We start from the raw sequence: 26,913 nt of genomic DNA on the forward strand, positions 1-26,913 counted from the left end.
TTTAGATTCCTTTATTGCATTAATCGTCTAAGAAGCTACATCCAATTGCAAGGTGATGCTCCAAACTCTATTTGAACAATTGAAGGCCTATTGCGAATTATGTCAGAGGGAATCATGACCTATATATATAGTCACTCTTAGGCATCACTGAGATCAAATGCCCGGCACCTTTATATATGGCTACAGGCTTGACAATTGTAAAAAAGTGGAAGAGTTTTGTCTGTGGATATTGCAAGTGGAAGAATTTTTGCTTTAGTCTTGGAAGGAAGGGCTATATGCCACGGGGATGTGAATTTTTTTGTGTCAACTAAACCCGTAGACAGTTTGGCCACGAGGGATTGGCGTAGAGGAAGTGCCAACTTCCTAGAAGTCTCTAGAGTTCAATTCCAAGTGCACCCACTAGATCCAAGGGCTAGACTGAGGCATTAAAGAGGGGTCTAAATGTTGAACCCATGGGTAACCAACATTGTCCTTGGTAGGGTGGGTTAGAGCCTTAATGAGGGCGCCACGTGGCAGCCCCTCATGCACCGCCTACCACTCTCTCCTAATGATTTTGCAAGTGGAAGCATTTTTGCTTTAGTCTTGGAAGGAAGTGCTATATGTCATGGGGATGTGAATTTCTTTGTGTGAACTAAACCCGTAGACAGTTTGGCCACGAGGGACTGGCGTAGGGCAAGTGCCAACTTCCTAGAAGTCCCTAGAGTTCAATTCCAAGTGCACCCACTAGATCCAAGGGCTAGACTAAGGCATTAAAGAGGGGTCTAAATGTTGAGCCCATGGGTAACCAACATTGTCCTTGGTAGGGTGGAGTGCAATCCTCTGAATGCTCTGACCCTGTATCCGGTAGGATGGGGAGATCTCATCAATCTGAAACGCGTGTCCTCCCTCTATCAACCAAGCCACCATCCCCCAGGTGTAGTCTCTGTGTATACTCTGCATGTGTGTCATGATCCTGAGGGCTCTCATCCAGATCCTCATTGCGCTACGACAGCTCCATAGGTAGTGCGGGATAGTCTCCATCTACCATCTGAGCAGCAGTGGCACTGCCTCTCCACTTGCATCCTGCTCCAACCACGGGCCGATGGGCAAGCCTCCGTGGGCTGCCAACCAGAAGAAGTATGAAATCTTCCTTGGCCGCAAGCTGGACCACAACCGCATCCAAAACCTGGAGCGAACATCCCGGGGCACTCTCTGGGTCACCCAGTGTCTCTCCCTCGAGGGAGTCCACCTCGACGTGTCCATCTGAAGTCTCCTGCCAATCCGTGTGGTGTAGGAAAAGAAAGGCACCTCATCTATCATCTCAGCTAGGCCTCCGATGGGCAAGCCTCCATGGGCTGCCAACCAGAAGAAGTATGAAATCTTCCTCGGCCGCAAGCTGGACCATAATCGCGTCCAAAACCTAGAGCGAACATCCCGAGGCACTCTCTGGGTCACCCAGTGTCTCTCCCTTGAGGGAGTCCACCTCGACGAGTCCATCTGAAGTCTCCTGCCAATCCGTGCGGTGTAGGAAAAGAAAGGCACCTCATCTATCGTCTCAGCTAGGCCACCCCTGGAGGGCCAGAACCACTCCCTCGGGTCCCACTAGACCTCCCTTAGGGGTCTACCCTCCCATAGCCAGAGGCGCCATCGAGAGGCGTCCTGCTTTGGGATACTGGGATCAATGTGCCACTCCTTCCCCAAGCATCCTACCACTCTGATCATCTGCCAGTGTATCCCATCAAGACTCCCATCCATCTCAGGGTTACTCCTAGTGAGGGGATGAAGCAGGCCTCTAGGTCCTACACGGAAGAAGCCGGGGTGCATGCTGCCGCGTGAAAGGGACTGAAGGGGGAAGAAGAGCAAGAGGGAGAGAGTGAGAGAGAGTGAAGACTCAAGGTGTGCGGGTGTGAAGTGATGAGCCACACCACAAACTCATTTGTTTTTATTAGGATTAGGTTTACCCTATGACTGTCTTAAGACAGTCATAGGTGTCCTATCTTTAATAAGGGTTGGCAATGTGCCTTTACCCCAACAACCTCCCACCTAAAGGCCAATGTGCCTAAAGGGGAGAAAAGAATAAAAATTACAGCAATATACAGTTACTGTATACAAGACCATAAAATAAGAATGGTCTCATCCTAATCCCATGATGTGGCGGCAATGTGCAAACCGCTCTGTAGGCAAGCTCTTGAGCAAATCTGCAGGATTATCATCAGTATGCACTGTCACAAGCTCAAGTCGCTTGTCTTCCAGTACCTCCCTGATGAAATGATATTTCACTTCTATGTGCTTGGTCTTCTGATGAAAAACCGGATTCTTTGCCAACATGATAGCACTCTGACTATCACAATGCAAAACTGGCATATCTCCTGTAATGCCCAAATCTCCCACCAGCCGAGTAAGCCATATTGCTTCCTTGCAGGCCTCAGTGGCTGCAACATATTCAGCTTCAGTGGTTGACAGTGCAACACATTTCTGCAACCGAGACACCCATGATATAGCACCTCCTGCAAATGTGAAAATATAACCGGTAGTAGACTTCCGGTTATCTGCATTCCCTGCATAGTCTGAATCTGTAAAACCATGCACCAATGCATCCTGCCTACCATAGCATATGCACAAGTCTTTGGTACCCTTGAGATACCTCAAGACACCTTTCACTACTTCCCAGTGCCGCTTGCCTGGATTTGCCATATACCTGCTGATGACTCCCACCGCAAAAGCAATATCCGGACGAGTGGCAACCATGGCATACATCAAAGAACCAACTGCAGATGCATACGGAACCTTGGCCATTTCAGCCTTATCATCATCTGATCTGGGGCTGTCCTTACTGCTGAGTTTTAAATGTGGAGGCAACGGGGTACTAATAGACTTCCCCCCCTCCATTTTAAAGCGCTGCAGTACTTTGTGAATGTACTCTTTCTGTGACAGAAACAAAAGTCCCTTGGACCTGTCACGAGTAATCCGCATGCCAAGAAGATGATTTGCATCACCCAAGTCTTTCATGTCAAAAGACTTAAACAGTTGTTTCTTCAAAACACTAATCTCATGCTGAGATTTACTGGCAATAAGCATGTCATCCACATATAGAATGAGTAGCATGAAACTGCCATCCTTTGCCCGTTTGGTGTACAAGCAATGATCGGTCTCACACCTATGATACCCTTGGGACTGCATGAAGGCATCAAACTTCTTGTACCATTCTCTTGGCGCCTGCTTGAGTCCATACAAGCTCCTCTTGAGCTTACACACAAGCTGCTCTTTCCCTTTAACAGCATATCCCTCTGGCTGACTCATATAGATCTCATCATGAAGATCTCCGTGAAGAAAGGCTGTCTTCACATCCATCTGACATAAATCCATGTCGTCATGAGCAACAAGAGCCAACTCTGCTCTCAAAGTAGTCATCTTGACTACAGGGGAAAAGATCTCATCAAAGTCAATGCCCTTCTCCTGCTTAAATCCCTTGGCAACCAATCTGGCCTTATACCTAGGTAAAGCATTTGAATCCACTTTGACTTTGTAAACCCACTTGCATGGCAAAACCTTTCTGCCTGCAGGTAACTGCACCAAGTCCCATGTATCATTCTAAAGTAGGGAGTCCATTTTTGACTGCATGGCTTTCTCCCACTTCTTTTTCTCCGTTCTTCCCATAGCTTCCTTGAAGCTGGAAGGCTCACCACAATCTGTCAGCATGATAAAATCAGCCACATTATTGGCTCCTGGAACAAACCTGGCAGGAGGCCGTTGTGCACGGGTGCTCCTCCTAACAAAATGTTCCGGATTAGGCTGCTGTCCAGCCTGTTCTTCATGCATGACGGGTGGCTGTACCACCATATCTGGCTGTTCTACAGCCCCATCTACTGGCATATCCAGTGGTGCATCATTGGCAAAATTATCTGGCTGATTTTCCAGCCTGTATACCCTCTTGAACAGGGTTATCTGCAGCAGCCTGCTGCTGCATATAAATGGGCATTCTTTGCTGTCCAACATCATCATAAATAACCCTCCTGTATTCAACAGGTTGCACGGGTTCCTTGTGTACACTATCCTCTTTAAAGATGACATCATTGCTGTGTATAATCTTCCGTTTAACGGGATCCCATAATCTGTACCCCATTTCACCTTCGTCACCATAACCCATAAAGATGCATCTGATAGACTTTGGATCCAGTTTGGTGCGCAGTTCTTTGCGTACATGAGCAAAGCACTCGCAGCCAAATACACGTAAGTGCTTATATGAAGGTGGCTTGCCAGACCACACCTCCTCTGGCACTTTCAACTCCAAAGCCTTGTTTGGCGACCTGTTAATAATGTGAACTGCTGTTTGCACGGCTTCTGCCCAAAAGCCATGGGGTAATGCAGCATAAGACAACATACATCGAACCTTCTCCTGAATAGTTCGATTCATCCGCTCACTTGCACTATTTTGAGATGCATTATGAGGGGCTGTGAGTTCCTGTTTAATGGCCTTAGCTTCACAAAACTGCACAAAAGCATGTGACACATACTCACCCCCATTATCGGATCTGAGGCATTTCAGCCTACGACCTGTCCGATTCTCAACCTGAGCGACAAACTTCTTGAAAGCATCTAAGGCATCGCCCTTATGCTTCAAGAAATAGACCCACACTTTGCGTGTGGCATCATCAATGAAAGTAATAAAATATTTTGCACCCCCCCAGTGATAACTGTGGCATCTCACACAAGTCAGTGTGCACTAGATGAAGTGGTGCTCTATTCTGGGGAGTTCTCCTCTTATGAGGAGTCACAGAATGCTTGCCAAATATACAATGATCACAAGTAGGCAAATCTGAAAAAGAAAGAGGCGGCAGATAACCCAAACGTGACAGTTCTTGCATTCCTTTAACAGACATGTGTCCCAACCGGCTATGCCACAATGAAACCTTTGGCAGCTCGGTTATGGCAACAACATGATTACCCACACTGGAAACATAAAGAGGGTACAAGGTATCACTCTTAAAACCCTCAGCCACTACAGTCTGGCCATCAGTAATCACCCATTTGGAATCCCCAAATGTGGTGTGGTAACCACTGTCGTCCAATAAGCCAGTGCTAATCAGATTTTTCTTGATTTGCGGCACATGGCGGACACCATCAAGCATGAATATGCGTCCATCAGGAAATACTATCTGTATACTGCCAATCCCTGCAATCTGACATGCATAGTTGTTCCCAAGATGAACAACTCCATGAGTACCTGTGTAGGAAGTAAACCACTCCCTATGAGGAGTAACATGAAAAGAGGCACCTGAATCCAAGAGCCAGGTGTGCATGTCGTGACCATCAATAACCAAGGCATGTGCTATTACAGCAGAAGAGCATAAAACATCATGTATGTCACTGTCACTGTCCTCTGCTGCAACATTCACTGCATCCAAGTCATCTGCCTTGGCCTTGCCTTTGCCTTTGCCTTTGCTTGCATTTCCTGCATCCTTTGTTTCAGCCTTCTTGGCTTTCTGATCCCGTATGAACTTGAAGCACTTAGACTTCACATGTCCCTTCTTGCCACAATAAAAGCATTCAATATCCTTTTTGCCACGGGACTGACTGCGGGATTTGGACTTACTAGCAGATCTCCCCTTCTGCTGAGTCCTGCCTCTATCCTGTACCTGCAAAGCATTTGAAGACTTGCTGCCCGCATTATTCTTCCTGCTCATCTCCTCCATGAGGAGAGAGCTCTCTACATCAGCATATATAAGAGTGACATTTGAATTAGACAGGGTGGTCTTGAAAGTGTCCCAACTCTCAGGGAGGGTACACAACAAGAAAGTAGCCTTGAACTCCTCATCAAGATTCAACCCCTGTGCAATCAGCTGTGTAAAGATGGCATTGAACTCACTCAAGTGTGAGGTCATAGCTGTAGCTTCCTTCATGCGAAGATCAACCAGCTTCTTCAGCCAATAAACCTTACTGGCTGAGCTCTTTTGGGCATACAATTCTTCTAGTCTTTGCCATAGACCATAAGAGGTCTTTTCAGCCTGAACATTGAACACAAGAGTGTCTGAAATAGTGAGCATGATAGCTGCCCTTGCAGACAAATCAAGCTCTTCCCAGTCATCAGCTGCCATGTCAGATGGCTTAACACCCTTCACCCTTATGGGCTTAGCAATCTTCTTTAACAGAAGTACATTCAAGCACTGTTCTGCCCATAATGCATAGTTGTGTGCTCGTTCCAGTTTCTTTATGTTCAGAATTGAAGAATCACTTCCCCCTGATGCCATATCAGATAAGGAAAGTACCTGACTCCCTGGAAGTAAAAAAAAGACTGAATAAAAATTCTGATTTCTCAGAAAAAACCTGCTCTATTCAAGAGCCAGAAGCACTCTCAATGGTGCTGTTTTTTACTGTCAGGAAAATCTGCAGCAAAACAGTAAATGACCCTGCAAATACTGTACCTTCTGACACACTGTACCGTGCTCAAAGAGGTATAAAAACAGTAATTTCAGACTGCTGCAGCTGCTCAACAAGTGCTTAACAGTGCATAATCATCTGACAAAGCACAAACACTGCTGTAAACCCTGATGTACTGACTGTACTGATCACTTCTCCCACCTCAGATGAGGTATTGCACTGAGTTAATATGCATAAACCACTTGGCAAACACCCAAAAAAAAATGACACTTCAGCCTGTCACACAGCCTGCAACAGAAAATGGGATAAATCCCAAGCAATCACCCTTATACCAAGGGGAGGAAATGCATCTGAAGATCTCTGTCGGTAACCCAAGTGCTATCAAACAAAGTCTGGGCAAAAGCCCCTTGATCTGACATCTGAATCAAGTGGAGAACACCTCAACACTGAGGTAGCATGCAATATGAAAATCTCTCTGACAAAATCATCCACCAGTGTAATGCATATACTGCCCTGTGTAGAAATGACATACACAGATCCCAACGTTTAAACACTCAATGAGGAACCTTTTGAGCACTGTCAACGATGGACAGTTAGGGACCGAGTAAACTCGATGCGCCCTGGCCAAGCGTGGCTCAACTGAGGTTCTCTGAGTGTGGCACAAGAAATGTGACCTGCAAGAAAATGTCACCTCGACACTGCGGAAATCAAGACAAATGTGTGCTCTCTGGCACCACACTGCCTCAAGGCATACAATGCATCACCTTCCGGACAAAAGCCCTATGATCTGCTCACTTGTAAACTGAGATTCAAACCCAGTAAAAGCATATGTCGTCTTGCAAAATCAAGGCATTACCTTCCCAGAACAAAATAGCTGTGCAATCAACCACACACTGTGGTTCTCTTCACCTCAAGCACAAGATGAATGAAAGTACTTGCTGTACTGTCAAGATAGCACAGTTTTGTGAACTGAAAAAAAAGACCCTGAATCAAGAGGAATGAAGAGCAGAATGCGCTTTCACCTCTTTTTCTTCCCCAAACAAAGAAAATGTACTCCCTTCTGCAAAAATAGGAAGCAGCTCCTTGTACCTGCGCTGTGGAGATCCGTACAGATGTACGGCTCCTGTACGGAATCCCAGAAGAGGGAAAACTGCCGAAAGGTGTGGCGGCGTCGTCCGTACAGCTGTATAGCAGTCCGTACGACTGTACGGCAGTCCGTACGGTCTCCCCTGTGTGGACTGCGCGACGCCCGAAGGGCTTAGCAGCTAGTAGCAGCTGCTATGCAGCTGGTGGCTGCTGGCTTGATGCGACGACGCCCTGCTACTGTCAGCAGCTGCTGTACTGCTCTGATACCAGTTGAAAGGGACTGAAGGGGGAAGAAGAGCAAGAGGGAGAGAGTGAGAGAGAGTGAAGACTCAAGGTGTGCGGGTGTGAAGTGATGAGCCACACCACAAACTCATTTGTTTTTATTAGGATTAGGTTTACCCTATGACTGTCTTAAGACAGTCATAGGTGTCCTATCTTTAATAAGGGTTGGCAATGTGCCTTTAACCCAACACCGCGCTGCTTCAAAATCCTCAAGGGAACACCAGTACGGGAAAACTGCCCCAACCATCTGTTGTCTCTCCAAATGTGAACTCCTTCCCACCAGGATTCAGGAATGGCAAAGTCGATCTTGCTCGTCCGCTGCCCTGCCCCTGTCAGATGCACTAGGGCATCAAGCCTCGCCTCTGCCTCCATAGGTAGTGTGCTCCAACGGGCAAAAGACCCTGTTGGACCACTGTCCCATTGTGCCCAGCCAATGTGAGTCTGCTGCCCAAGCATACGTCCCTCTTGATCTTTGACCTCTGGGTGCCACATAAGGGGCTGGCGCTCAAACTCCTCTCTGCATCTGGAGGGAGCACGGATGAGACCCCCTGCTAGTCTCTGCCAAACCCTGTGAAGACTCTTCATCAGGGGGGAGCCCTTCCTCGTAAGGGGGGCCTCTGAGAAGATCCATCTATGTGAAGGCTGCCACTGTCCCCGAGTGCGTGGGGTGTTTCTCAGAAGCCCTCTCTGTAAGAGGAGCTTCCAAGGCTTGGCACTTGGGGTGAGGCCATGAACCACCAACTTGCTCAGAAGGGCCCTGCTCTGCATCTCCGGATCAATGATACCCAAGCCTCCCAGTGCTTGCAGCATGATCACTGTCTGCCAAGCTACTCGGGCCCTAGTGTTCCTCGTGCCGTTTGAACCTGCTCAGAGGAAGTTCCGTGCCAACCGTCGGAGCTGCCCAATGCATCCTCTGTGGAAGCACCAATAGGAGGCAATATACCAGGCAGTGGCAAGAAGGACATGGTTTGCCACTAAGGTGCGACTTGCGAGGGAGAGTTTGGCCGAGCTCCAATAGAGAAGCTTGCGCCGAACACTCTGAAGGACCGGGGCAATCTGTTGCTTTGCTGTGATGTCAATACCCACCTGGCATCTGAGGTATCTCGTTGTCTGGCCCCGCGGTATCCATCTGAAACCAAAGTCACTCCCCCACTCACGGATCTCCTGTGTCTCCTCAAAGACCGTGAAGAAGCCTATGGATTTCGTCCAGTTCATCCGTGTCTCCGAGGCCTCACAATAGATAGCCAAGGCGCCTCTGACTCTCTCTAGACTCGCTATGGTGCCCTCAACATACAAGGCTGTGTCATTTGCAAACTCCGAGTCAAGGAGCTGCTCCTCCTGCCTGATTGGGAGCCTCAACCTTGTGAGACCCGCCACATGTGATCTCAAATAGTAGCCCAGAGCCTCTGCTACAAACAAGAAGAGGAAGGGAGCTAGTGGGCAGCCCTAGCGGACCGAGCGAGAGCAAGGCCTCGCTTGTGTGTCCTCCGATAATCATCTGACTAGAGCTCCCTGCGTATAGCGCTGAAACTCCTCTGACCCATCGGTCTGAGAAACCCAATCTCCTCATAGTGCCCTTGAGGAAAGACCACTCCACCTGGTCGTAGGCCTTCTCGAAGTCCAAGAGAAGGATGGCCAGTGGCTGTGACTCCTCCCTGGACCAATCCACTGCTTCCCAGAACATGAAGATGTTGTCCAGGATGCTGCGCTCCTGGACAAACCCAGTCTCTGTGTCATGGATGATGTCGATAAGATGAGGCCGTAACCGCAAATGCAAGACCTTGGCGAGGATCTTGTATGCAGTATTAAGCAAAGTGATTGGCGTCCACCTTCGGATATCTGACCTATCTCCCCCTTTCGGGATCAAACAAATCTACCCCTTGCGCAAGGACTGAGGGAGAAGGCTTGTGTCGAAAATCTCTTGGCAAGCTAAATGGAAAGGGGTGGAGATAATCTCCCCCCAGAAGTTCCGGAAGATGGCCAGAGTCAAGCCATCCTCCCCTGGGCATTTCTGGGTTGGGAGAGCCTTGAGGGCTTCCCAGAGCTCCTCATCTGTGAAAGGCTCCTCAAGTTTGCTGCATAAGTCCCGCGAGACTATTGTCGGAATGTGATCCCAAACTAGCTCTCGGGCCACAAGACCGGCTGGGGTCATCCTCTCTGTTTGAAAGAGCTGGCTATAGAAACCGGTGGTCATGTCAAGAATCTCCTGCGGGTCAATGTGCATGGTGCCCCCTGCGAGTCCCGGAGATTTTGTAGCTGTTTGCTGGTCGATCGGGGCCCAGTGGTCTGAAAGAACTGCTTCGTCATCTTGTCCCCCTGCTGTACCCATCGGGCCCGGGAGGAATGATAGGAGAACTCAGCCCGCCGCAGCTCCGTGTCCTGAAGCTCGAGACGAGCGCTCTCCAATCTATCACTAAGCCATTGAGACACTGGGTCCTGCTCCCTGAGAGTCTCGATGGAGGCGAGGTCTCTCCTCAAAGCCCGCTCGCGCTCCTGAAGGGTCCTCCTCCGCCTAAGGGCGTGAGCCTTTAGCTCCACACTACTCTTCTGAATTGCATCGGCAACCCACGCAGCCCAGCCCTCACTGGGTGCCAACTCTGAGTGCTCCTAGATCTTTGCCATAACCTGTTGAATCTCCTCGTCCTGCAAGAGGTCCTCTGGAATGCGGACCCCCTTTTAGGGGAGACCTCGGTGGGGTTGATCCAAGTGAAGTACCACTGGAGAGTGGTCGAACATCGTGGTACCTGCCAGAATCTTGGTAGCGCCGCCTCTGTGTAATGCCCAGTCCCCAACATAGAAGCGATCTAATCTCTCGAGCAATCCATCGTGTCTCCTCTGTCCAAAGGAGAAGAGAAGGCTGCCAGGAGTCCTGCTAAACTCTGGCTCTTTCCATGGGTCTCTGCCACTGATCATGAAAATGAACTGCTCCCAGGTACTACGCTCTGCTGCTGGCATCTCAGAGAACGAGGCGCCGCCCTGCTTGTCTTCCCCAAACTCCAGGTTGTTGAAGTCCCCTCCAACTATCCAGGAGTCAACATCAGGAAGACACTCTGATAGCCTCCTCCAAAAGGTCGAGCGATGCTGTCTACACGATGGGGCATACACGTTCAGATTTCCAAACAATCCTGGACTCTCCCGTCTGAACTCCCATCCAAACTGCCCGTCCTGGAATGAGCTCGCCCTGATCGTAGAACTCTAGAGCCAAGGTCTGTGATTGAGAGGCAGACCCCTCCGTGCCGTCCTACTGCGGGAGACCACTTCTTTGGACCTCTCCCTGGAAGAAGGTGATGGCATGATCTGATGTCTGTTGCTGAAAACATGTGCTTCTGAATCATAAGGATGTCCACTGCACGCCCTACCACTGCCCTTTGCAACTCCTGCCGGAGCATTAGGTATTGCGACTGGCTACGAACACGGTTGTGGAGCCTGTGTACGTTCAAACTCACTATGGTCCATCCAGCTCATGAGGATGGGGGAGTCGGGAACAAGGCTCTCCTGTGGGTGGGTGCATGTCCTAGAAAGACTGACTTGTGTGATTTTGCCGGGCAGTGTCGTATTAGGATGGATACCGGCTCAATACCGATCTTCCGTGCCCACTTCATCATGAAGGAGGCTTCCAACCGGAACAACTTCGCACACGTCTGGAGGGGCCAGAAGTGTGCTCCACCTTTGCCTCCATCGGCAATCCGATAACTCCCATCGCTAAACCACACACCAGCTCCTCGCGCGTGAAGCTCAGCTGAAAGTTCACCTCCGCGCCATGGGCGTACCAAAGATCTAGTCCCTGTGGTCCCATCCACTTCTCCATCGTGAGCATAAGCTGATTACCCAAAATAGCATCAAACACCTCTGGGGACCATTTCTCCAACCTTGTGGAGGCAAACGGAAATCTCTAAACGGGGTGTGTCTGAGATCCCACTGCATTGATCAAACCCCCCTTGCGGGGTTGAAGGACCATGACCATCCACTTCTCCATCGTGAGCATAAGCTGATTACCCAAAATAGCATCAAACACCTCCGGGGACCATTTCTCCAACCCTGTGGAGGCAAACGGAAATCTCTAAACGGGGTGTGTCTGAGATCCCACTCTATTGATCAAACCCCCCTTGCGGGGTTGAAGGACCATGAGCGTGATCTCCAATGGTAGAGGGTATGAGTCCGGAATCTCTAGATAGTTCCAGGGTCCTAACCTCCAGAAGTCCTGCGGTAAGGAACGCCGAGGCTAGAGGTTGGGAGCTGCTGGCCGGGAGGACGAGCCTCGTGTCTGAAGATCCCTCTGTGAACGGACTTGCTGCTGCGATGAGAAAGCAGAAGGGGGTGTCATCGTTCCCTTGCTTGATGGTAGGGGTGTCGAAGCGGAAGAAGTTGCTATTGAATCGGAGAGGGGAGCGGCGGGAGAGAGAGAGGTCGGGACGCCGTGGATAGAGGGTGGGGGGTAGGTGGTAAGAGTGACCATCGGAGGGGGGGGGAGGGGGCAGGGGGAACCCTGGAGGGGGAGGGGGAAGTGAAGAGGAGGAGGGGGAGGGGTCGGGGGGGGGGGGGGAGGGGGAGGAGGAGGAGGGAAAAGGGCGACCTCAGGCCCCCCTGTTGATCAGGCTCGTCGAGGCTCTAGATTGGCTCCTCCACGGCCCTCGTCGGGCTAGCGATTGCGGTTTTTGCCATCGCCGCATCTAGAGCTCCTGGGGCTATGTTGCTGCAAGGGTGGGTGTGGAGGCTGGACTTCCGAAGCTGGAGGATCGGTTTGATGGGCAGAGCCCCCGCTACTGGGGGGGCTCCTGTTGTTTCTCTTTCGAGGCCTCTCGGTCAACCCTGTCCATCTCCCTACGGTTGGCTCTCTGTCTACGGCTTTTGCAAGCCTGCTTGCTTGTTTTCTTTTTCTTTTAACCTGTGTCCAGTTCCCTTCCAAGGGGGTAACCCATGGGGTCTGAGACTCCTGCTGCTCCTGCTTGAGAGGGCGCTGAACTCGGGCCTTCTAACTCTGCCTACTCCGAGGAGGAGGGGGAGGAGGCGCACGAGGGAGGCCATGGGGGCAATCTGTGGTGAGGTGGCCCATCTGTCTGCATTGAAGACACTGGCCTGGTAACCCGGAGATCTCTACCCTCTGGCGAAGTGTGCCCCCTTCCAAGGTCTCAAGAAGGATTAACTCTGGGAGGGACTCCGGGCTCTCCACGAGCAGTCTGATCCTTGGGACTCCATCATCTGCTAGAACGGAGGCGGTCGTCTCTGGCGGGGACTCAAGCACCGTGCCAAATGCCCGGCCAATGGAAGGGAGGATGTCTCGATACTCCTTGGGGAGCCTTGGGAAACGGAGAGTAACCGAAAACCGTGGAACATGGTGTGTCGTATCCATGTCCTCGATTGTGAACCCATGATACCAAGGAAAGAGGTAGACAAGGTGCAGGCCAAGGAGTATGAGGCTCTGCTCCACAAGTGTCGAGGTGGTGTCAGGGGAGCTCAGTTGGATGAGGAAAATGCCTCGTCCATAGATGGTGACCTCCCGGATGTGGTTGCCCTCTAATGCCAAGCTCACCTGGATCCACTCTTGCACCTGTCTCCGTGTAGGCGTGAGGCCCACAATTCTACCCACAGGCGCCTGGTCCTGGAGGGATTGAACTGCCTACTGTACCTGTTGCTTGTCAGCGGGGAAAGAAGAACCTTGACGGTTGTGGGAGTCGAGGGTGTTGCCATAGAGCAGCTCTGGCCAGACCAAAGGTTGTTGCCACCAAGATTTTCTTTCACCGTAACAAACACGAATGCTCCCGCTGCAGGGAGGCAAATGAAAAAGGAAAAGAAAGAACGACGAGGCGAGGCGACGCGGAAGGGCGGAGGAGAGAGAATGGGAGGGCGGCAGGGAAAGTAGAGGGGAGGAGAGGAAGGAGGGAGAGGAGAAGGAGGAATGAAGAGGAGGAAGGAGGGCGGGAGAGGCAGGAGAAGAGGAGGAGGAGGAGGAGGAGGAGGGGGAGGCGGAGTGGCAAGGGTGGTGCACTCGATCCGTACAGATTTGTGAGCTGCTGTATGGAAGAGTTTCATGAAGGAAAAAGAGAGATGGAGAATGAGTAGAAGAGATAGAATAGAATATACAAAGGAGAAGGTTTTGTCTAAGTGACAAAACCTTATCCTATCAAGTAACCGTAGTTTGGGATCCTGACTGTGGTTAGGAGGAAAAACCTCTCATGAGGGAAAAGTGTCCCTAACTCACTTATTGACCATACATTGGTCACTGCCATGAATTATGGCGATAATTCCAACACCCTTCTGCATTGCCAATGTGATGATGTATAAGGAAAAGATCAATCATCAAAAGGAGATTAGTTGAGGGCATTGCGAAATGCCTCAAACTTCTCATGTGGAAGTGTTTGGTGAAGATGTTTGCAACATTGTCATGTGTGGAGACATGGATCACACTGATCTCCCCTTCATGCAACTTTTGTCTGACATAGTCTCATAGATCTTTCGGTCTTTTAGTCCCATAGATCCAAATGAGAGCAGCCTCTCATCATTCACTTTAGAGATGCCGAAGCCTGCCTGGCAGCATTGTGTAGATGATCAGCCTTGCATGTGCACCCAAAAATCTACTTAGATGAGGACCTTACACCCCTACATGCGGAGGAGATGCGTACCCTTGTGTCCCCCGCAAGGAGGGGAAGTGGGTAGTAGTCTGAGAGGGAAGGCTCTTGATAGTTCCCTGAGCATTTGGTTACTCCCGTACATAGGGGCGAGGTCTATGAGATTCAAAGCACTGAGACCTAGACCTGCAGTGTTTGAAACTGCAATGGTACTTTATGGTTAGATCGAGATGGTTTTTGGGAGTCTTACATAGGTCGGGACATAGCTTTTTACACATAGACACAAGAGTCCAGGGCGCCCTTGCCAATGGTCAATGTGTATATGCGAGGCATGAGACTTGGGAGGCAAGAGTCTGGGGATTGGAAGGAGTGGCAGTACTATATCGATTGTCCCTTACTGGGACGATCTCCATCGAGAGATGAGACACACGTTAGGTTTCTATGGGTTCGGATCCAATGGCCTCCTCGAGAGGACCTCTTCATCGCAGTCTACTACGTCTGTCCCAAGATCTCACATTGTGCTAGTGATCTACGCGAGGGAGGTCAAGACCTTACCGTACACAACCCTGAAGGAAATGTAGGAATCAAGAGAGCTGGAGCAAAACGTAAGTTGAATAGAGTTACACAAGAGAGAGGGTTTTGTCTAAGTGACAAAACCCTATCCTAACCACTAACTGTAGTTAGGGATAGTGGGAGCTCGATTCAAAACATAGTTGTAACACATGAGACCTTCAAGCCAAAATCTGTGAGGCAAAGTTTTGCTGGTGAGCATGCATCGACCCATCTCCATAAGAGTTCTATTCTTCCGCTCAGTTTTGCCATTTTGCTAAGGGGTAAGCCTCATTGTAAGCTGACGTGTGATGCCTTTTGTCTTTCAAATAAGCCTCAAATTCATGAGACATATACTCCCCCACTCGATCTGTGCATAGAATCTGTACCGTGAGTCGTGTTTCATCCTCAACCTTTGCCACAAAGTGTCGAAAATGCTTAAACGCATCTGAATTTTTCTCTAAACCATAGACCCGAGTTTAGTTTAAGTAGTCATCAATAAATGTGACATAATAGAGATAACCCCCCAACGCAGGAGTCCTCATGGGACCACAAACATCACTATGAATGAGCTGTAATTTCCAAACAGCTCGTACTACACCATCCTTCTTGAAGGGAAACTTGTGTATCTTCCCAAGTATGCACCGTTCAGAGGCATGAGGAGCAGGTGACTCCAAGGGAGGCAAAGCATCATCCATAGAATGTTTTTGAAGTGTCATCAAGGTGCCATAACTCATATGCCCATATCTATCATGCCATAACTTCGCCTTCTGCATAGCAGCAGTGGGAGAAGAAACTGCTAGTGCATGATCTGGTCTTTTTGCAAAAACATGAAGCTGAAAAAGACCATGAAACAGCGTGCCAGACAGTCTCAAGGCATAATCATCTTCCCTATCTCGGACTGCACACTTGCCATCCTCAAAGACAACTTGAAATCCTCTTTTATTGAGAGAGGACATTGAAAGCAAATTCTTCTTGATTCCAGGTACATAAAGCACATCATGAATTCTGAAATTTATGCCACCTGTAGCTGTAAGTACAATCTCACCAATACCACGAACGGAATAAGAAGTATCATTTGCACAAGCTACAGTTTATCGAACAAGTGATGGATGCAGAGAATCAAACAAACGCTTCCTGGAAGTGATATGTTTGGTGGCACCACTATCAAAGTACCATTTATTCAATGTCCCATTGACATTGAAAGCACATGAATCCTTAGAAGGATCATAACTGTAAGTTAGAAAAGCATAAGAGTCATTCTTAGATGTGGCTGTAGTATTCGGAGCCGCCACCTGAAAAAATGCAAGTAAAAAAGGCATAGTCTTCTTCCACTAAGTTGGCTGAAGCATCACCATCATGTGCATGAGGAGCTGAATCCGTGACAACCATACTTGAATCCTTTTTCTTTTCCTCGGCAATCTTTTCTTGTATTCTCCTATGTAGTGATCCGCCTTCTTGCAATAATGATAAACGCCCTTTCTCTTGGGCTTCTCTGCATCATTCTTAGCCTTGTGAGAAGGCTGTCCAGAATCAACTTTATGCTGATGTGTACGCTGATTTGCATGCTGCTTATGCTGCCCCTTCCCTTTGGGCTTGAATGTCGAAAGCATGGCATGCTCACTAGCCCATGAAGCCATGTTTTTCCTGGTTTGTTCTTCCTGCAACAAAAGCCCTATCAACTCATGAAAGGTTAGAGGGTTGCCATCCCCAGTCAAAGACAAGCTCAATGAGGTGTGAAAACCAAGATAAGGCTCAGCAAGAGAATTCAAAGTGGTAGTGACCATCTTTGAATCTGGAATGATCTCATCAATATTCAACAATTGCTCTCGCAAATCATGAAGTTTAGTGAGGTGCTCAAACATAGTCACCCTCATCCATATGAGTATAAGTCAACTCTCTCTTCAGGAAAGAGACCTTGGCATCATTGCGGGCTGAAAACATACTCTCCAAAATATCCCAAGCTTTCCTTGAGGTCTTGCATTTCTGAATGTGCGTAATAATAAACCTTTTGACAGAAAGGGAGATTGTTGAAAGTGCTTGTGCATCACGTGAATCCCACCTTTTTTGTTCCTGTGTGGGAGGCACCATTGCAGCAGCTACTGCACCTAGCACTTGTCCTGCACCTTGAGCTTGTCCTCTACCCCTTCCTCCACATTGTTGAGGAGGAGTGGCCGTGTCTCATCCTCATTGACATAATCCCACAAATTTTTGCCAACTAAAATATTGCGTACCATAAAACTCCATAAGTAGTAGTTGCTACCATCCAACTTATCCTCCTGTGTGAGGATGCCAAACATTTCATTGGGATTGTTCTAGACCATAACTGCCAAAGAAAACAAAATGCAGCAAATGTGACAAGAATATCCCTTCTGGGATTTCAGATGCACAACCCAAAATTGCCAAAAAATCTGTCTACAATGGCAGCTTACTATCAAAGCCAATCGAAAGCTCAAAATGCGCCCAAAATGTCCTGCAACAAATGCCCAAAAGCTGCCAAAATAACACTGTAAAAATGGCAAATGTTTGCAATGTCACTCAAACTGAGTCCAAAACTGCCCGCAAAGATGCCAAACAGCTTCTACACTGCAAATTGCATCCAAATGCCAAAAGCCCCAAATTCTTGCGGCAAATTGCAATCGAAAGAGGGCAAATTTATTGAAATCCCAAACTTGTAATTTGCATGCAAAAGCCCCAAATTTGCAAATTTACCTGCAAAGCAAGAATTCTTCATAGCCAAACAATGGCTTAATGCAAAGTACCCTACAAGAGAACGTGTTACTCGGGAGCTAGATTTGTACGACAGTCTCGTACAGTATGGATTGTACGGTCAGATGCCTAGAACGAGGACGGATGGGCCTGTACGGAAAAGTACAGCATTATGGCTATGTACGGGAGCAGGTGTACGGACGGCCTGTACGGACAAGTATCGTAAGGTGTATGGATGGGGACAGTACGGTTTTGTACTATTGTGCGGACGACACTGAGCAAAGCGTACCCTGTACGACGGAATATGCAGGCGTTGTACGGGCGAGTGGTACATTCGTCCGTACGGTGTATGGACTAACAGGCCTATACGGGCAGAGCAGCACACGCTATGCGGATAGCGTCGAGATGGAAGCTGCACGAAGAACGTACGATCGTCGTAGAGGTACGGACGGAACAACACACTGGTTGTGTACGGCGATGGGCAAAGCTGCTTGTATGGTTGGAGCTGAAGGGAGAGTAGAAGCAGAGGCACGTCCAGGAACTGGGCTCTGATACCAAATGAAGGAAAAAGACAGATGGAGAGCAAGCCACACAAAATGTACTGAATAGAAGAGATAAAATAGAACATATAGAGGAGAAGGTTTTGTCTAGGTGACAAAACCTTATCCTATCCACCAACCGTAGTTAGGGATCCTAATTGTGGTTTTTTTTTTTGTTGCAAAGAAAGAACTTTCTATTAATGCTTGAAAAAACTTCATACAAAACAGCAGCCTCGAAGGTGCGGAGTATGGAAAAAACCGAGAAAAGGCTAAAAGAAAAACCAGCGTGATTCAAAGAAACCCAGCTCACTGCCTAGGGGATCTCTAGTACTGGGGCTAACAACTAGGTGGGGGGACTATACAACCAGCTAATCCCTCGCAGAGTGAAAATGTAAAAAACTCTTGCAGGCCAAGCCTTGCAGAAACAAGCACGCCTTGCGACAATTGCCCTAGAGCCTGGGTCCCACGCTCCCAGGTGGAGCGAAGGGTGTAGATGATATCTTGCCAGATGGCGACTAGGGTAGTTGAGGGTGGAACCGGATGCTCACCCATCACCAGACTGCAGCGAGCAACCCAAATGTTCCACGTAGTGATACTGGCTACTACCTCCCATACGCTGTCCTCCTCCTCCGGTGGAGGAACCAGGCTATTAGGAGGGACGGCTTCATGGAGCTCAATCCTCTGAATGCTCTGACCATGTATCCGGTAAGCTTGGGGAGATCTTATCAATTTGGAACGCGTGTCCTCCCTGAGTCAACCAGGCCACCATCTCCCAAGTGTAGTCCCTCTAAAGACTTTGCATATGGGTCATGATCCTGAGGGCTCCCATCCAGATCCTCGCAGCGCTACGGCAGCTCCAGAGGCAGTGCGGGATCTCTCCAGAAAACCAGTAGAGCAACAATGACACTGTCCCTCCACCCGCATCTGCTCCAAGCATGGGTTGATGGGCGGCCAGCCAGAAGAAGTATGATATCAGAGCTCGCCCCTCTTCCACGGACAACGGGTATGGTAGTTTGGTTTTCTTTTTGGTTTACATTTGCTATCTTTGAAGCTTGTTGCTGTGCATTTTGTTGTTTGGAGTGGCCGCACAGGCTGTAATCAGACACCTAGTCACAAAGGGTGTGCAAGGTTGGTGCCAGAGGGACATCTTTATGCCTTCAAGCCTTTTAAGTACTATCTGGCACTTGCTTTTGATGCCTTGCCACTTTCAGTAGAGCACAGTATCTTCTCCCGGTTCTAGTGATGCCCTATGGGCCTTGGTATGTGCCTTGTAGGCATAGTTATAGGCACTCTAGTGTTTTAGTGCCTACATAGGACATTTAATCCTATGTGACACCTAGGACACTTAGTCCTAGGGTCTACCTTCAAGTACTATGTACTTTTCTTTTCATCTAATCTAGTTGATGTGACGGCTTATCTCCATCGACTCCTGTACTTGCTCCTCTTGCACATCGTCCCTACAGTGGTATCAGAGCCCAGGTTTTACATTTATCTTCCAGCTCTCCTCAGCCCCCCGAGTCCTCCATTGCTCATTGGGAGTCTGCTGCTCTGCTGGTCGTCACATTTCCAGCCTGTTCGAGGCTCTTCAGCTGCTGTCCAAGGCTTCCAGAGTCTTTTTGTCGCCACAAATTTCCTAATTGCTGTCTCCAGGCTGAAGCGATTGCTTCTCGGTCCTGCTGCAGCATTTTCGAGGTCTCCTACAGCACCCGTGGCCATCTGTTGCCATTTTTTGTGCAGCAGATCACTTCAACCAGATTCAGATCCAGGCGCCCAGCTCCCGCGACCTCTCCAGAGTCATTTGCAGGAGGCATCCTGCTGTCGCGACCCGTCCAGAGCCCTCCATAGGAGACCCTTGCAGCCACGCACTCATTTCGAGGTGTCTGAGGGCTGTTCCAGCTTTGCTCCAGCCGCCTTTTGCACTTCAACTTGCTGCAGCAGCACCGTGGTCTGTCATATTCTACCTACAGAGGTCTTTTGGGTCTCAGCCTTTAAGTTCAGGGGACCAGAAGCTGATTTACAAGCAACATTTGCTGTCTCTTACTATTTTTTGGCAGTTTTTACTGTCAAACCCTAATTTCCAACAGGAAAATTTAGGGCTTTTGACATTTGGACCTTCAACCTGTCAATACAACACTTTGGACAAGGTTGACAACTGAAATCCTTTCAAAAATTGAAGTTTTTACTAAAATTCAGGTTCAGGACTGTCACATCGTGCCACGTCATCACTCAGGCCAACAAAATTTGGGGCTTTTGTGTTGGGAGCTCAATTTCAGCTGGTATCTCTGTTCCTATACCTTGCTGCACATATTTTCAGTCATGCTGAACTCTACCTCTATGATCTAGTTGAGAATTGAGGGCTTGCTCTGAATTATCCTTGTATCCCATGGTCACCTACAACCTCTTGAAGCGTCACCGACTCACCACTCAGTCATTGATAGATCAGCCCCCTAGAAGGATGCTGCATACATGGCTATCGGTTTTGCTAGTGTGTCGAATAGCCATCCCTTCGTCGAGGGGTTATGGAAATGCACGTGAAAGCATAACCTCTAGACGGGCCAGAGCTTCCTGCCCTCGTGTAAGTCATGCCTTGGCTGCATGGGTCATAGTGAAGATTGGACCTGTAAAGACTGCTCCTAGTTAAGTGTATGAGTGTACAATGTCCACTGGATCCCCTCGATATGTGAAGGTGTGTCGGTGAAGCACTGCATGTGAGGTGTTGAAGATAAATGACCTTGGTCTTGCCGAGTTTTACTGTCTGGTCCCTCTCTTTGCAAAACACCTCTAGGGCCTAGGGCCTCCAGGTGTCTCGGTAGGCCTGCTGCTGAAGAAGATAGGACTATGTCACCTGCATGCAGCAGTATCCGTATCGTCAAATCAGCCAACAGTGACCCCTCACTTCCTAGTCGGTCAATGAAAGTCGTGATCTCAACAATGTATAGCCTAAATATTGTCGGTGAGAGAGGGCATTATGATCATATCATGCATTGCTCCCATCTCAAGTAGAGGTTTGCCCTGTTATGTGACCTGTGTATCCTCTAAGTGCCTCACTATACCCAGTTCTGCTGGGTCATCTTTGGTCTCTGAGAGGGTCAGCTCCAAAGTCAAGTAGGTCAACTTGTCCGCTCCCCGTCCATGCATTGAAATCACCCAATAGGTGAATCTCCCCTTGCCTAGAGAACTCCGTAATGTCATCATATATCGTCTCATATGGGCTGTGTCCCTCTATGGTGACCTCATGAGCATATGATGATGTATCTGGAGGAATCTAGCACACCGCAATGAAAATGGCCCGTGCATCATGTGGTTGGATCTGAATCCACGTGTCGTGCATGTTCCTCTCTACGCATCATAAATATGAGTGGTCTCAGGTGTGATTTGAAGAGGGCAGCTACACCCCTGGAGCCTTGGACTCCACTATCTCTCCTTAATGCTTTCCTATAAGCTGATTCCCATGTGCACCTTGTTACTGTAGGCAGCCCTCTCTTTGGACTCTTGTGTGTCTCAGTGTAGAAAATGAAATCTCTACCAGTATATGTCTTTGAAAAGCCTCTTGGGTTAGAGCAAAGAGTACCATTGCGGTTCCACACAACAATCTTTATTTTGCTTTGTGGCACCATCCTATCAATCTGACACCGTCATGTGGTGCGTGCATCTCTTTGTGTGTGTCTCTCTTTCTTCTCTTTCCTCGCATTCTACCCTCTCCCTTATGATGACTTTGCCATCCCTATATACAGCCCACTTCCCTTTGTGTTCTGCTGCCATAACTCTTAAGTATCCCTTCTCTGTAGTGTTCTTGCTACAAAAGCGTGAGATCATCATCGAGATATCTCCTTGTCCCCTTCAAAGCCGCCCACATGCGCATAAAAGTGGACGTATCTGCTGCTGTCCTGAATCTCACAACCATAGGTCTCAATGGCGCATCATCTCAATGTCGCTATGCTCAATCAACGTCTGTATCCTATAGTCTGGTCGCCTCCTATTGCTCTCTAATCTGTCGTAGCAGTGTCTCCTTGTGTCGGTGCATCTCAAGTAGATAGAGCCCAATGTAGACTTGGTCATGGAAGTGGATCGGTCGTGAGAGTGGACCAAAGCCGCTCCCCTCGTGGTAGAGATAGTGGTATCATCCCCGGATCTCATAGTAGGCTTGGCAGGCACAAAGAAAATGCTCCTCTGTCTCAACCACTCCCAATGTGCATAACATACATACATAGTTGCTTCCATATGCGTACGCATGTTTTTTTCGTACGTGTTACGTACGAGTTGTTGTTGTTGTTTTTTTTTGGGGGGGGGGGGGTCGTGGGGGGTTGTTTTTTGGGTGTGGTTTGGTTTTTGTGTTGTGTATGTGTGGGGGGGGCCCGGTGGGTGGTTGTTTTGTTTGGGGGGGGGGATCGATTTTGTGCCTGGCCAAAACCTTGGAAAACACATTTTTAGCACTATTCTAATCCGTACTCCATACACTATTGGCCAACTTTGGCTGTGGTTGGCCTCAAGGATGGTCTCAAGGAGGAGAAGGATGAGGAGGAGGAGGATGGCACTGATGATGATGATGATGATGATGAGGAGGATGAGGATGAGCAAGAGAATAAGGATGAGGATGCAGGCTGCAGCTTGAGGCTTGAGCCTCATCGATTGTGAATCGTGATGCATTTCAATTTTCAGCTTTATTTCCGGGCTGTGGCAGCCTTTTCTTCTATGATGTTTTGCCTTTGATGTTTTGGTGTAGTACCTACTTCCAAGTTTCTACTACCTACTACCTTTGATCATGATGTTTTGTGTAGTATTGATCTATCATTGACACTCTGTATCAGAATCCAGATTCCAAATGACTCTCGTCTCTGGAGAAAGTTTGTAGCTCGATGTCAATGTAATGTGTACAATGTATATCTTTCTAAATGTTTTTGAGTAAAATTAGGGTCACGTATGTTTCAACCCTAGGGGCTGAACCATACTCCAATCATACTTCCATACTCGTATGACGTATGCGTATGGTAACGTATGGAAAAAACTATGCATACAGATCCGTTGCTCTCTGGATATACCTGCTGCTCTCCCCACCTCAATCCTCAGCTGATGGGATGAAACCCGCATCAGTCTAATGGCGATCCTTAGTTCATGTGAGACTCCTCTGTCCTTGAGATACTGGGGTCTGATGATGAACCCCTCCTCCGATACTCTCAGAAAGAGGTAGTGATAGAACTGGGTCTTGGTGGGGAGCGCTTGGTCCCCCCCCCCCCCTTTAGTCCGAGATTTATGGAGCTGGAGGAGATCTAGCCGTATGATACGGTTAATCTCATCTCATGGGATCAACTCAGGAGGTGCGTCTAAAGGGGGCAAATGTGTCCATTTGAATACCATGCCTGGCAAACCATGTGGATATACGTGTATACCATGTGTCTGCCCCGCCCTTTGTTAGTCGTCTGGATGATTGTAGGGCGAGGCTCGGTAATCTCCATTGAGGTAAGTCCAAAACTCTGTGGATGAATGTCAATGTTTGAAAGATGGCATTAAGCTGCAGAGTGTTATGGCACACTTTGCCTGCACTATCTCATGTGGGATTGGGGGCCTATCCGAATGATCCTAGACCCCATAGTCACCTATAGCCGCTCGAATCTCCTTCACTTTGTCATCGGTCGGGGGGGGGGGGGGAGAGAGAGAGAGAGAGAGAGAGAGAGATAGAGAGAGAGAGAGAGAGAGAGAGAGAGAGAGAGACGTCCACGTCCACGGGAGGCCTCGCGGGCCTATGGGACAAAGTACACGGAAAAGCGAACTCATACAAGCCTAAGTGGGCTGAAGCAAAGGGCATGCTAGGACCCTTGCTGATGCTAACAAAGTCATAGTCTGAATAGAAATAGTCAACTGCAACTACAAAGTGGGCCAGATCAATCTATCCAGTATCAGGAACAAACTGAAAAAAAAGTATTGGCACTGGGACTCAGAACATAATCAAAAACCCAAGCTTGGTACAGTGATGGCTCTCTAGTGGGCTGTGAAGATGTCTCGTATCTGTGTCTGTCGAGCTGTCTTGCGCTGCGGTGGGAGACGCGGTCTCCTCGCTCTCTGGACTCTTTGAGCTATGTCCAGAGTGACCCCTCGTCTCTGTGGGTCCCCCTTGAGGAAAGCTGTGATAGGTTTGACCTCAATAGAGTGTACTCTGGGGACTCTCTGTCGCGCATGTGGTCTCTGCGCCCCTCTCTCGGTGGTATTGTGCCGACTGCTCATTCAGACCGCGCTCATATTGGCTAGTTGCTCCTCCTCCACTCCACTGTGTCCTGGGGCTGACTCAAATGTATAGAAGTTTGTCACGCGTAGCTGTGCCTGGTCATCCTCTATTCCTGTGGTGGTCTGGACATCCTCTGCTGCTCTCTAATCTGTCGCAAAAGTGTGCGTGTGCCGACGCATGTCCATCAGATAAAGCCCGATACTGACCTGGTCATGGAAATGGATCAGTTTTGACAGTGGTAGCGCCCTCGGATCTCGTAGTAGGCTTGGCAGACACAAAGAAAATTCTCCTCTGTGTCAACTGCCCCCAGCGTACATAATGTGCAGACCCGCTTCTCTCTAGGTATACCCGTTGCTCTCCTTGCCTCGATCCTCACTGATGGGACGAAACCTGCATCTGACTAATGGCAATCCTCAGTGCATGGGAGTCTCCTTTGTCCTCGAGATACTGGTGTCTGATGATGAATCTTCCTCTGATAGTCTTAGGAAGTGGTCGCGATAAAACTGGGTCTTGGTGGGGAGCTCTTGGTCCTTCCCCCAAGTCCGGGATGCATGAAGCTGGAGGAGGTCTAATCGTATGATATGGTTGATCTCATCTTGCGGCATCGACTTAGCAAGCCCCTCGAGTCTGTCCTCGGAAGATCGCATCCCCAGGACGGTGCTGCATACATGGCAGTCGGTCGCACGAGTGTGTCTATATATGTGTGTGTGTGTGAGAGAGAGAGAGAGAGAGAGAGAGAGAGAGAGAGAGAGAGAGAGAGAGAGAGAGAGAGTTAGTTTATTAAAGTCTTCGGAAGACTGATGGGTCTATGAGACTGTGAAAAACTTGGGACAAAACGAGGTGTGAGGGTGGAGTTACTAAACGAGCATCCACAGCAATGCAGATTCCAAAAATGCAAAATGATAGTACTAAGTACATCATCATCATCATCATCATCATCATCATCAGGACATCAGGTTGGATGAGGCAATGGAGGCATGAAATTGGCGATATAGTGCTTTCGGCTGCTCTTGGTCATAGCTCTACGCCTAACAAGGGCCACAATAACCCCAGTAACCCCTGTCGGCCAGGCTCCGACCCTGAATAGAGAGGGGATATCCCCAAGTGTAATCTGCGCGTCAATCCTCTATCTGAGTTGTTGGGTCACTGGCTCCGGGTCATGATCATGTCGAGGCCTCGTCTCATGGGGGTCCATGCGATCTGGCAGGAAGAACTCCCTAATAGAGCTCTGAGAGGGATCTGCCAAGGAAGTTTGCTCCTGTCTTTGTGATCGAAGTATCCTCTCGCGGTGCTTGACTACCTCATGGATGAAGCCCACCAAACATCTTTGCTCTGGGTAGGAGAGGAAACTGGACAAAATCCCAGAGCTATCTCTGAAGAGGCAATAGAAATGCCCTCGGATCTCATAGTAAACAGGGCACCTGAAGATGAAGCGCTCTTCCGTGTTAACCTCTTGCATGTCACATAATGTGCATATGCGCCTCTCCCTAGGTAGGCCCTCTGCTCTGCCACTCTCGATATGAAGTCTATGTGAAGAGACCCATAACTGCTCAATAGAGATCCTCAGTGAGTGGGGTAAGTGGATCTGTGTTTATACTGGTGGGTCAATGAAACCCTCCTTTGTGATGTGCAATCAGTGGTCTCTGTAGAAGCTAAGCTTCACAGAGAGAGAGAGAGAGAGAGAGAGAGCAAAAGTAACTCATACAAGCCTCTATGGGCTGAAGCAAAGGGTTCACTAAGGCCCTTGTTGAAAGCTAAATGCTAAATTATTGAGCAAAATAGCAGAGTAGGAAAATAGCAAAATAGATTTAGGTGCTCAGAGCTAACGCTCGTAGTACACGCACAGGATCCATATATCCAGGTACCCTGGTGGCTCTCTGATGGGATGTGATGAGCTTTTGTATATCTGTCTGTTGAGCTATCTCTCAAGGCGACGGAGGGCGTGGTCTCCTTGATCTCTGTATTCAATGTGTCAATTTTACGAGCAGAAACCTATTAGCAGGTTTATCCGAGCGTGTTTTTCAAGAGATTTAAAAAATTATATTTCTTTAGGAAACATGGTTTTGACACTTTTATTTTCACTAGAACTAGATCCCTTTATCATAAAAATATATGGAATTGTCACTCATTCAATTTTACGTAACATAAATTTACTTATTCATAGACATCCTTTGTACCCCTGTTTTTACCTTAAAAAAGTGTTGAAAAATAATTCTTTAAGAAACATCCCTCATAATCACTCTCAATGTAATAATATAGGTGTCTTAGTAAGCCTGCTGATTAGGAGGATAGAAGGACTATATCATGTGCGTGTAATAGCATCTATATCATTAGATCAGCTAGCCGCGATCCCTCACCTCCGAGACGGTTGTTGAAGGTCGTGATCACAATAATATATAGCCCAAATAGTGTCGGCGAGAACGGGCATCCCTTCTTCACCCCTATCTTGCTCTCGATGCAGCCTGACAGGCCTCAGGGGCACGTACTCTTCTTCTAATTGACTCATACAGACTCATCACCCCCCAGATCATGACAGCATCTCTTGTAGTTGTCTGCTCAGGCGTGATCGTGGGACTATTTCAAAGGCCTTTCAAAAGTCTAAGAA

The 26,913-nt window shown here is 48.6% G+C and overlaps 1 protein-coding gene across 1 annotated transcript in view; it reads left to right on the forward strand.

Annotated features, from left to right (window-relative positions):
- The window catches only part of LOC147889172 (zinc finger (CCCH type) helicase family protein), a 174,901-nt gene that overhangs the window by 73,314 nt on the left and 74,674 nt on the right, over positions 1–26,913 (forward strand).

The sequence above is a fragment of the Dipteris shenzhenensis genome, chromosome 20, assembly GCF_047967505.1.
Source record: "Dipteris shenzhenensis isolate YYH24624 ecotype China chromosome 20, Dip_SZ_1.0, whole genome shotgun sequence".
NCBI classification, from domain to species: domain Eukaryota; kingdom Viridiplantae; phylum Streptophyta; class Polypodiopsida; order Gleicheniales; family Dipteridaceae; genus Dipteris; species Dipteris shenzhenensis.